The sequence below is a fragment of the Vidua macroura genome, chromosome 4 (genome assembly GCF_024509145.1).
Source record: "Vidua macroura isolate BioBank_ID:100142 chromosome 4, ASM2450914v1, whole genome shotgun sequence".
In the NCBI taxonomy this organism is placed as follows: domain Eukaryota; kingdom Metazoa; phylum Chordata; class Aves; order Passeriformes; family Viduidae; genus Vidua; species Vidua macroura.
The window spans coordinates 53994613-54007098 of record NC_071574.1 but is presented as its reverse complement, the minus strand read 5'-3'; the positions used below and the strand labels follow the sequence as shown (position 1 = coordinate 54007098).

Sequence of the window (12486 nt, the reverse complement as noted above, 5' to 3'; positions counted from 1 at the left end):
CTAGAAACTCACCAAACATACAATATTATAATTGTACCACATCTCACTTAACAAATAAAACATATGGCTGTGAATCATTTGGGGGAGAAATAATTGATACTAGCTGAGGAGTCTAAAACACTTGGCTTTTGGATAAACCACAAAAAGTCTCCTAACCTTCCTAGGATAAGGTATTTTAACTTGAACTAGTCTGGTGAAGAGGCGTTGTGTTTTATGTCCACTTGTCAGTGACTTCTCTCAGATGCCTGATGGCATTGACTGCAGCAGTTTCACCTCCTGTGAGACAGTCTCATTGTCTTCCTAGACCAGCTTAGCTTTGAACTTCAAGTTTTCATCCTTCCTTGTGGTACTCAGTCAATAGGTTGCTCTGGACTGTGAATATTGGTCGCCTGATACTTTGGGATGATCCACTTACTTTTATACTTTTTAATGATGAGAGGAAAAACTAAATCAACTTTACAATTAATAATACAAATCCAATGCTTAGGTACTTTTTTTTTTAATTTGCCCTTTTAAGTAGATGAAAATATCCATTTGTTTAAACACTTGGAAATCTTTATGATTTTTACTTCATTTTAATTTCAGGTGAAACAAAAAATTTCAGATGATATGGATGAATTGACACAATTCATAAATGCTTCTAATTACTACTTAATAGTCTTTTAGTGACTAAAGTGATCTAAAACTTCAAACCAAAAATAAACAAAACAGTCTTAAATTATTTCAAGTTGCAATGTTCAATCATTTATTAATTTTACGGTTGATATTTTGTGGCAACTCAGTCTTAAAAAACTATAGTCCCAGTCTTTCAACCAAAAGAACTGTCATGGACTCCATTTACTCTAGATCAGTGATCAGCTTGTGAGTCATGGCTACAATATTAATTTCTACATGAGCTTACCTGCTTGTCTCTCTTCTCTTGGGAAACTCACTATAGTAAAATGTTGAGCTGCTGTTGCTGTCATGGTGCTCCATCACTGTTTGATACTGCCAGCTCTTACATACTGTAAATTACTAAATAGAGCAAACAAAGCTGTGAAGTAGGTATGTTGAACTTATAAATAGTTGGTATCAAAGCAGTTCAGTGTTATAAGAGTGACAATTAGATTTAAAATGATATGCACTTAGGCAATTTACTTAAATGGAAACTCTTAACACAGCAATTTGTGAACTAGACCATTATGGATGTCTTTTTGGTTTCAATTTTAGAAAATTATTTCAAAAAATATATTGTATTAGGAATGTTCTTCAGAAGATAATTACTGTAAAAATTCATTCAATATAATTACATTAAGAGTGTATGAGAATAAAGCTGTGTATGCCAAAAAAAAATATCTTTCTGTATATAAAATATTTCAGAAATATTGAACAAATAAATGAAATTCAAATATTTCTTCCATAATTTTACCATCAGAACTCAAAGAAACCACCTTTGTTCATATGAAATTAGCTGTGTGAGAAATAATCTGTAGGCCAAAATGTAATTTATTTAGAAAATAACATTGAATGGAAGGTAACAAAAGCTTTGAAAAGTCACATAAATAATGCTATAATAATTCTTGACAGCAACTGGCTTCACTATCATTTATCAATTCACTGGTTTACAGTTTCTTTACCAATTCAATACAAAAGAAGTAGAGATGTTTAAAAAAAACTTATAGAACTATTTTGGAGAGCAGAAATATTTCATGTTGTAAGAATATTTTAATGAAAAATAAGTACCCTTTCTGGCAACTTGCTACTGACTTCATTATTGCTATAAACTGAAATTTAAGAAAGTAATCAAAAGACTGATTTTTAAAAAAATATTTTATGAGAGCAGGAGGAATTATGATAACAAGGCAATTGCAAATTTGTCTATTTGTGGAGAGAGATGTAATGATCTAGTAAGTATAGAAGTCATGTAAATGCTGCTTTACACAAACATATGCGTACCAATGATTCCTTGCTTATTCTAGAACAAATCACTTATTCCATATGTGAAAAAAAGGTGCATCAACACAAAATAAATATGGTTACTTAGTTTTCTTTATGATAAACTCTACAGAGTTCCAGATCTAAAACAAAGCAAAATTAAACAAAATTAAACAATTGAACTTTGTGGGAATAGCCTCTCTACTATTGGAGATGAATAAACACTACAAACCTACTGCTTTCAAACTGAGAGTTCTTTGTTTCATGTCCTTTGTATCCACACTACAAGGAATTACAGATAAGTGTGAAACAATCCCCCTTCAAATTTTTCTCCTTGAAAAATCAGTTCTGCAGAAAATATGAAAGATTTGATAACTAATGGAACTGATGAATTTACTGTTCATGGCTTGGACAGGTGTACTCTCTGCTGGATAAACACCCTGGCTTGATGGCCAGGTGCAGAGAGTAGTGGTGAATACAGTAAAACCCAGTTGGTGGCGTTCCCCAGGGCTCAGTACTTGGGCCAGTTCTGTTCAAAATCATTATCAACAATTAGGTGAGGATGGGGTGTATCCTCAGTAAGTTCACAGACACCAATTTGGGTGCGAGAGCTGCTCTAATGGAAGGTAGGAAGGCTCTGCAGAGGGATCTGGACAAGCTGAATGGCTGGGCTGAGGAGAACTGTGTGAGGTTCAAAAGGTCTTGCACTTGTGTCACAACAATGCCATATATCTCTATGGGCTCAAGGAAGGGTGGTTTTAGAGCTGCTCAGCAGAAAGCGGTGTGGAGCAGCCAGCTGGATATGAGCCAGTGTGTCAGTATACTCAGCACTGGTGAGGCCACACCTCAAATATTGTGTCCAATTCTGGGCCCCTCACTTCAGAAAAAGGACATTGAGGGGCTGGAGCAAATCCGGAGAAGTGGGAATAATGCTGGTGAAGGGTCTGGAGTGCAGGTTTTACAAGGAGCACTTATAGGAGCTGGGGGTGCTTAATCAGAAGAAGAGCAGGCTTAGGGAGGACCTCATTGCTCTCTATGACCACCTGAAAAGAGGTCATAGCCAGGTGGAGGGCAGTCTCTTTTGACATGTCTCAAGTGATAGAACAAGATGAAAAGACCTTAAATTGCATCAGGTGAGATTCAGATTAGATATTAAAAAAAAAATTTCACACAAAGAGTGGGCAGGATTTGGAATTAATTGCCAGGGAGCTGGTGGAGTCACCACTCTGTAAGTGCTCAAGAGGTATCAGGATGTACCACTTGGTGATATGGTTGAAGAGTGTTTATGGTGGTGTTGGGTTGATGATGATCTTGAAGGTCTCTTACAACCCTGATAATTCTATAATTTGGTGTATGTATTCATTGGTTAGATGCAGAGAAAGGATAGTAAGCACACCCTTACTCTTAGATTCAGATGACTATTCCTTGACAATAACAAAAAAAAAAACAATAGTTGAAGGAAAAAAGTAAGGAAAAAAATAATAGTTAAAAAAAAAAAAAAAAAAAAAGCCTCCCAAACCAAACCACAAAGATCAGGAAAGCCATATCAATCTCTTTTCTGTCTCATGATTTTACAATAAAAACCTCTAACCATAGTAGTGGGTTGACTGGGCAACCTAATGCTGCTGTGTGATCAGTGAATTTTGGAAGCAAAACAAAGTATATCTGCACCACAGTTAGACATTCAGCTGGAATATAAACAGGCTAAATTAATGTCGGGACAAAAAGAAAAATCCTTGATTAATTTTTGGGGGGATTCTAGGGCTTTGTGTGGGATATAATGCCATGAATTTGTGTAGCAGCCTCTTGCAAGAATTTTTAATATACCATCAGTAAGTTTGAGTGCCTCATATTTTTCTATTTCAATATTCTTTGGGATTTAAATGACAGTTGCTCTGGATATACAAAAGGGGAAACAAACCAAAAATCAAAGTAAGCAAAAGAAGAAAAGGAGAGCTCTACCGTCCTTGAAACAAAAGCAAACAAAACACACCTCACAACAGAGTTTCATCTTTTGTCTTTGGCCAGATTTCACAAAGGTATAAAACTGCTCAAATCATCATGATCAAGGACAAAGAAGGGTTCAAAATTTATATTCCCCACAAAACAACATTAGAGAAAAATAACCCCTCTCCTATCAAAATAACTACTGTAATAAATTTGCAAAAAGCAACAAAAAAAGGGGTTGTATTTTATAATAAAAAATTAAATAAGAATCTAAAACTTTCATCTATGTTCTCCAACTTGCTGCCTTAACATGAATTTTTATCTACAAGTTCCAAATTCGTACTGCCATTTCAGAGTGGTTTTGGGTTTTTTGTTTTGTTTTTACCCCCTTATGGACTCTATAACCTTCCATATAGTAACAGTCTTTTTCCTTCCCTTTTAAGTATTTTCTTAGTAAATAGCAAGGAAAATTAATCTTAAATGCATAATTTAAATTTTTTTAAAGTCAGTTCCATTAGACTCTTTCAAAGGCATGATTCATAGTTTCTGCATATTTGGGAATGTAATGCTTCAGAATTCTCCATGACTACTTAGCACTGCACTTTGTACTAATATACTTAATTTTGTTTCTATTCAAGTCTTTGAGATAATCTCATTCTTCTTGGTGCACATTTCTTTCTGTATAAAACCTTCCAGATCTGTTTCACTTGAAGATTTTCTTAGTGCATCCCTTCTTTTTTTTCTTTTGTGTAAAGAAGACTGATGAAAACGTTCAATGAAATTATTCCCATTTATTTCCAAAACTGCATAAATACCCCTTTCCCTCTGTGAACCTACAAAAGTGGACCTTTTACAATAATTTCTTCCCAAAAATCAATCTGATTAGTCTGGAGGAAATTAGGTATTGACTAAAATGCAAAAACTGCTGCCTCCACGAAAAGACATCGCTGGCCTTGATATGTGTGTGACATATTACTTATTGTCCTCCCATGTTCAGACAGATATCTTTTTATTTTGGATCTCAGAGACTGTTTACCATGAGGCAGTTTAATTAAAACTGATTTGTTAAAATATATTTTCTTCCTAAAATATTGAATGCTGAAAATATTATGCATTATTTAAATTTAATTCCTACGATTTTTCCATTAAATTTGTGAGTCCACTGCATTTTTTTTTTGTTTGGTTTTTTTTTTTTTTTTTTTTTTGTTTTGTTTTCCTTTTAAACTTAATTGTATCCTGGAAAATGCCACTTTGCAGAAGCACCATTTCTTCAATTTGAGTTTTACAGTCACCCTTTTAAAATTTTTATTATTTTCTCTTCTCCATGGTAATTTTGTTTGTGACAACTATAATTATATATACATTTGAATAAAATTGAAAAACTGGGGAAAAAAAGATGGTTACCTTTGTACTTTTTATTACAGAGATTTGTATGAGACCTTCCTACAGCCAACATACCACAAGGCAGTAATTTCTCTGTCTTTCTTGCCATCTGCTTTTAGTGGAATATTTATTAGAAACTAACATTTCTTTTGATACAAGCACAGAGATTCATGAAAAGTCTTGTTTTAGCCACCTGAACATCAAAATTATGTTTTCAGTTCCAAATGATATAATATTAAGTAGAATTGCCTTTCCTGGATTTTCTGAGTTACTTTTTCAGGTTTATGAAGATGCCACAAATAAATGAGCAGTTTTATTTTGTAAACAATAAATAATTTCTTCTTTTGCCAGGGAAAATAGGACAGACCAAGATAAAAAAAAAAAATTTAAAAGCCATTCTGAGGGTCTCTATCTGCAGGTAAAAAAAAAAAAAGAACAAAACCAAAAGCCACATGATCTTGTTATCGCCAATATAGCCATAGTACTAAATTATTTCAGATTATTATATTAATTAATTTTAAATTTCTCACTACCCTGATTTTCTAGCACAGCACTCAGGATGTCAATAGCAGTATACACTGTGTACAGTTAAACAGTTCATTAAATCTATGTATTTGTCTCCTTTTGAAAGTTCTATTGCTCTCTGAAAACAGAGAAGATAATATATGACAGTGACTCTGCTTTCTCTCATGTGAGCTATTCTTTAAAATTAAATCCTTCATATAAAAACAAAAAATGGCTAAATTATACTAAAAAGTATTTCTGGGTAAATTGATTTCTTTATTAAGAAAAAAAAAAAAAACCCTAACACATTTCCACCTAAACTTAAAAAAAGAAAAAGAATACATAGGCTCCTATTTACTTCTTCCTTAAATCAGCTAAATAATCAGTAAATAAATATTAACCATTTTATGGTCACTGAAGAGAATAAAACAGTTTTCAACCTTCTAATTATTGTTAAACTATAAATGCTATTCTCATATCAAGCAACAAGCCACTAATAAAGTTTAATTTATAATTAATGTTCTACTGTCAGACTAAATGGAAAAGGTTCATCCCATCAGTTTGCTGGTTCAAGAGTGCTGTTAAACTACAGCGCTGTCTATCATCAGGAATTTTTAATTTCCCCTGGACAAATTTTCATTGACAGAGTAAGCTAGGTGTTATTTTTTCCCATTGTAGTCTTGTGTTCTAGTATTCAAAATGGTACCCACATTAGAGGGCAAGTTGAAAATCTTATATATAGCTCAAGGTTCTCTTTCCCTTTCATGTGCTTGTGGGTATAATAGTAACAGAGAGAGGATATTCACAGCACTTATTTTAGCTTGTTGCCTAAATCAGAGTCTTAATCTTCCTAAATTTCCTCCTCAACAGTCATTGTGGTTAACATAGGTAAGAAACACTACCAAAACAAATAAATTAAGAAGGGAAATCAAAAAAACATATGGAAAAATTAGGTTATAAGGACATGCACGGTAAACAAGGGAGGCTCTTGGCTCACAGCCATGGATGCACAGGAAACTCATGCTGGGCCAGCAGCAAGGGCAGTGGGAAAGGCAAGCTCAGGATAAGTAACCACTCATATAACCTACCTGCAGGTATTCAGGACTTGGTTCAATTCTTTTAGAAAAGGTGAATTCTTCCTGTCATCAGTAATCACATGAGGTATCTGCAAAAAATAGGACAATCTGTGAATATATCATACACATAGAATAAAAAATTGAGATCATTAGTTTTTTGGGGGGAAAAACAGCTGAAAATAACAAACCTCCTAGAAGTTCAGTAAGACTTGCATAATGAGATTTTCATTGTTTTGTGGAAACCCTAGAGGTTTCATATAAGAAAATTTACAATTTTCTTTAAAAAAACCCTGGCACAGTGTTTTTGGGGTGTTTTTTTGTTTGCTTGGAAGCTGCTTCACTAGGGATGCAGTACTTCTGGTAACAACCACCTAATAAGGGTAACGGAAAATTCTGTAATAAGATACAGTGTATTTACTAATAATGCTGGTGCTCTTTAAGAGTGGTACGTTGAGCACTCGCGGCGTTCCGTTGTTTTCTCCTGGCCCCTGGCAGCTCCGGCGCCTGGAGCGGCACCGCTTCTCTCCAGAGACCGGGTTCACTGCTTGTTCCCAAGCGTGGCTCCATTCCGCATTCCAGGCAGGGCTGGCCGTGGTTTCTACCACCGCATGCGAGGGATGAAGGCAAAGAGGGAAGGAATGTCCACTTCACCTACAAGGGAGGCTGAAAGGCTTTAATGGCTGCGGAAGCTGTGGTGGAGAAGCTGCGAACTGCCCCCAACTCTGCGTGGACAAAAATGGGCCCAAGATCTGGGATGTGCGGGGTTTTATCAACGAGGAGAGCAGAAGCCCTCCCACCTAATGGGTACAGGTGCCGTGGTGATGACGTGGACCACGGCGCCCAAAGGGGACGCGACAGGGGCAGACCCCAGGCTCCGGGGCAAACGGGGTTGTGGGATCAGGGTGACAGACACCGAATGCTCCAGACGGGACAGGGAGTGGTTACAGGAGTGGCAGACTGAAGCTCCAATAGTAAGAGACACGGAGCGAACCACCGCAGGGGGGGAGAAACACGGGGGGTGCACGGGGGTACACAGCACTCGGCTATCTAACATAGATCAGAACCCCTAATCTGAACCCAAACCTGGGATGCAACAAGCACTAACCAAAAGAGTCTATCAATGACTACTTAATTAATTGTTCTCTATATTGCTTGGCAGATTTTTGCAATATTATCCACAGATTTCCCTAAGTTATTCAGGATTTTATAATGATGTTGTTTGAGTAATAATCACTAAAAGTAAAATCCTATGCTTTGCATTTTCCTTATTTCCTTCTTTTCCTTTCATCTTGTTTAGGGGTTTTTTTGGGGGGGAAGTGTGGGGAGAGGAGAGCGTACGTGATGAAATCAGTCTGCTGCATTATGTGTCGTGGTGTAACCCCATATGACAGTGAAGACCCACACAGCTGCTCACTTACTCCCAAAACCCAGCAGGGCAGGGGAAGTGAAATGTAAGGGTAGAAGTGAGAAAACTCGTGGGTCAAGATAAGAACTGTTTAATAATTGCAATAAAATAAAACCTTTTAATGAGAAGAAAAATAAAAAAGGAAGATAAATAAAACCCAAGAGAGATAAGTAATGCAAATGAAAACAGTTCCTCTGCACCAAATGACTGAAGCCCAGCCAGGCTCTGAGCAGCCCTTGCCCCAGCCAACCTTGCCCTAGCCTTTTTTACTGAGCATGAAAGCAGAGTATGGGCTCTGCCTTGTGTCACTTGGGGTCAGCTGTCCCAGCTATGTCCCCTCTCAACCCCTTGTACCCCCCTAACTGGGTGGAGTGAGAGGCAGAAAAGGCCAAAACACTGTGCAAGCACTGAATAGCAATTACTGAAACATCCCTGAGTTATCAACGTTGCTTCAGCACAAATCCAACCACAGCTTCATACTAGGTGCTGGGCAGAAAACTAACTCTATCCCAGCCTAAATCAACACATATTCTAAGACTGAATGAGCATTATGAACACAAACTCATGAACAAATTACTTAAAATTAAAAGGCTTGCAGTTTGGAGAAAATTAATTCTTATTTATATAGCAGTCCAGAAATACACTAAATATTACTGTAGATAGACAAAGCAATTTCTTAATGATATATTGTCCTAACACTTTGCAAAACAGTGGAAAACATGTGGCTACCCTGTGAGATAGAGTATTTTAACTCTATTAGTGCTTAGCTTTGTTTCTTTTACACAAATATTGATATAATTCAGTAAGTAATAGTAGGCAATGAAGTTTGTGTAGTATTCACAAGCCACAGTTGTTTACTTTTTACCACCCCTTGACAGAAAAACTGGAATCCACAATTGTGAATTCAAAGATGAGACATTTCAATATCACTGAAGTAAGATACTATGAAGTCTAGTTCCAGAAAGAAAATATTCTGCACGAATGAAATATCATCTGCAAAATCTGTTTTAATTCAGCATTCCCCTTTTGAGAAAGCTTTAGTAGTTTTTGGTGTGTTCTTTACTTACACTGTAACTGTTGACTCCAAAGTGAAAGTTCAAACTCAGTGTATCATGTTTCTTTTGATGTTTATCTATGAGAAGTATATAGTGAAGATCCAGACAACCTAGAAGTCACTGTATAACCATAAACTTTTGAGTCAATTAAGGCTAGAGGAAGCTATTCTTCAGCTTAAAACATTAGCTGAGAATCAGTGACCGGGAGACCTATACTGTAGGAAGGAAGCTGATGTATACTAACTCTGAATCTGCTCTTAGATGCTTTAATGGAATACCATACACTGTAGGAAGAGATACATTTCAAATGTTCATGGCATTTTTTCACAAAGAACTGACTTGAGTTTTAGCGTCAATTTATGTCTCACAATATAAGAAGGCTTATGAAAAATCAGAAAATCTTAAGCTTGCTCATGACATGCCTGGTTTTTTTTTTCACAATTATCAGATGTATATTCTCTACCTCTATAGAAAATTTGCTGTGATGAGAAAGATTATTTTGTCACTGAAAGATCAATACTGTGCTTGAAATTTTAGATCAGTTCTTCATTCTGTTTCAAAGTGACTACATTTACCATAATGCAGAATTATGACCTTTTGCTAAGCAAATATGAGGCTCTTCTATTTTTCTCTGGAGTTTTTAAACAAATATTTGTGATATTGGTTATTCAGATTTGCATATTTATATGATCTTGTCTGGGTCACCCTGTATTTATTTTTGAGAACTGACTTTTGCTAGGAAATGTAGATATTTCTCTGATAAATATAGTTCTTTTAAACACATTTCACATAATAAGCTTTGTTACTTAGGTTGCCTTACATTTTTTTTACCATTTACTCCTAAAATAAACATCTATAGTCATACTGGCAAGAATTTCAAAGACACCAAACAAGAATTTATTTAAAATTCACACACACACACACACTTTGCAATTGAAAGCATTGCTTTAAACTAAGTAAAATGTTTTAAAATATCTGCATTCCTCTTAAAAGGTAAATTTAAAGAAACGGGACTATTTTTTTTTTTGGTAGTAAATATATTTTTCTTTCCTGTTTTATGAACAACAAAATATTATATTCATAATTTAATTTTTTTTCAACTAATTAAATCACGGTTTGCTCAGAGAATTTTTGCTGAATGTATTTTATTCTCTTGGTATTGTTAAAATACAGAGGCCATAAACTAGTCTTTTACTGCCTTGACTCAAGTAGAGTTAGCAACTTGCAGCATAGACTCATAGAATCATTTCATTTGGGAAAGAAGCTTAAGATCATTGGGTCCAACTGCCAACCTAGCCCTACTGAGACCCTCACTAAACCATGTCCCCAGGTGTCACATCTACACGTCTACTTGTTTATTTTCCTTAGTTCTCTGAAACTACAGTCTAGAAGTCTGTATTTGAAGTATTTCTTGATTTCCATCTTTTAGAAGGACCTGCTTTTTTTAATCATTTAAGAAATGGCTTTCCAGGTTTTTAGTATTAATGTAGCATTTATCTCTCCAAATTCAAATAGTTAATATTTGATTTTGTATAGTCCTTTCTTATAAATATGGAGGACAATTTTCATATGACTGATTTTTTCTGTCCTTTTAAAGGCTGAAGTTTTGCCAGTTTGCTCTTCTATGCTTGAAGGACCGGGCATGCTTTATTTATTTCAGAAGGAGATATTTGTTAGAAATATGCTTCTGTTTCAATTTGCTAATTTTGACCTTGACTGCACTTTGAAAAAAATACTGTCTCTAGTCCAACAACTGTGTATCTACCCATAATTCATGAAAAGACACAGTGAGCTCAAGCATAGATATGGTCAAGAAATTTTCATGTCAAAATGATAAAATACTACTCAGTTCAGTAGTTACAGTTGTGAGGACTCAGATTATCAGTGCTGCAATTATCTGGAATGAGCCTGTCTTCTCTTGAAATGTGATACTAGGAATTGTATATGTTGTTTTTATATTTTTCTCGTTACAAAAAATGTAATCCCCTTACAATCATTAAGGTTACAATCCTCAAAATACTCAGAAATGATTGGGAAATATTGTTATATTGAACAAATAGAAAAGCTCACACGTAGAAAAAATAAATATCTTAGAAATATTTAGCTATGCAAAAAATGTAAAATGGGACAAAGTACTCTATAAGAGCACAATGTCTTGTCTGGCAAGGTTTTAAAAATTAGCAGGGGCTAAGGCAAGGACAATAAGCTGAGAGTGCATAAACTTGAAGTGCCTATTTGGTTAGAGGCAACTGAATTACTGATTTTTTTTCATTTGCTTGGAGAAGACCAGAAAGAGGAGAGGAGGAGAGTGCTTATATTCACTTTTTCTATGGCCACATGAGTCAGCAGCTCTGGCTTTCCTTTTTGATTGAGCCTTGTTAGTCTGCAGGAACATATTCTAGCTGCTAGATTACTGTGCCAGGGAGTGCAAGGCAGCACTGTGATCTGCACACTAATCCTCTACACTAAGACTTTGTATGGAACCTTGGATAAAAGCAGAAATTATTTTAAAATGAGAAGCCATGTTTTGACTCTTCATACAAAATAGCCAAAATATTAAATTTCCTAGGTACTTGTCCTGTTTCTCCCCATAAGGCACTTACCCCAGCTGAAAAGCAGCCTAGTCCTTACAATGGGAAATGAGAGCACCCCTCAATGCGCTCTTCTACCAAAGTAGCAGCAGCATCTCCTGGGCCTTCACTACAACAAGTGCAAACTTAAAATACCTTCTGACTCTTAGTACCTAAATGCATTTGAGTAACCCTCTGGGTCTCAGATACCTATCTTGTAGTACTGATACCTAAGTGCATTTTTGGATCTCACTACTACTATTTATTGATTTCAACAGTACTTAAATGCTCTGGTGCTTTTGAAATTCAATTCATCTTCCTTCTGTATTTTTAGAGAGCTATTGCTTTTAAAACCCATCACACAGCAAAAAAATCTGAACCTGGATTAGCTGAATCACAGGATGGCCAATCTAATCAATGATGAGGACTTCTCATTAATCATGCATCTTCCAATGTACATACAGTAAAATAATAAAAGTCTATTCCAATAGCTTGAGTAAGTCCATATACTTTATTTAATAAGCTCAGTGAACCAAAATGTCAATTGATGAAAATAACTATTTTACTCTATATATCCCATTTTTATTTCCAGATATTTTAATTTCTTTTTGATGTACACAATTTTTCTTTTT

General features: G+C 35.4%; 1 long non-coding RNA gene across 1 annotated transcript; it reads right to left on the bottom strand.

Moving 5' to 3' along the window:
• Positions 1-910: 910 nt before the first annotated feature.
• On the bottom strand, positions 911-7299 carry LOC128806963 (uncharacterized). Its single transcript, XR_008436993.1, has 3 exons — positions 7013-7299; positions 6837-6913; positions 911-1014 (listed from the first exon to the last, which is right to left on the bottom strand). It is a non-coding gene; the product is annotated as an uncharacterized LOC128806963 (long non-coding RNA).
• Between the last annotated feature and the right edge of the window lie 5187 nt (positions 7300-12486).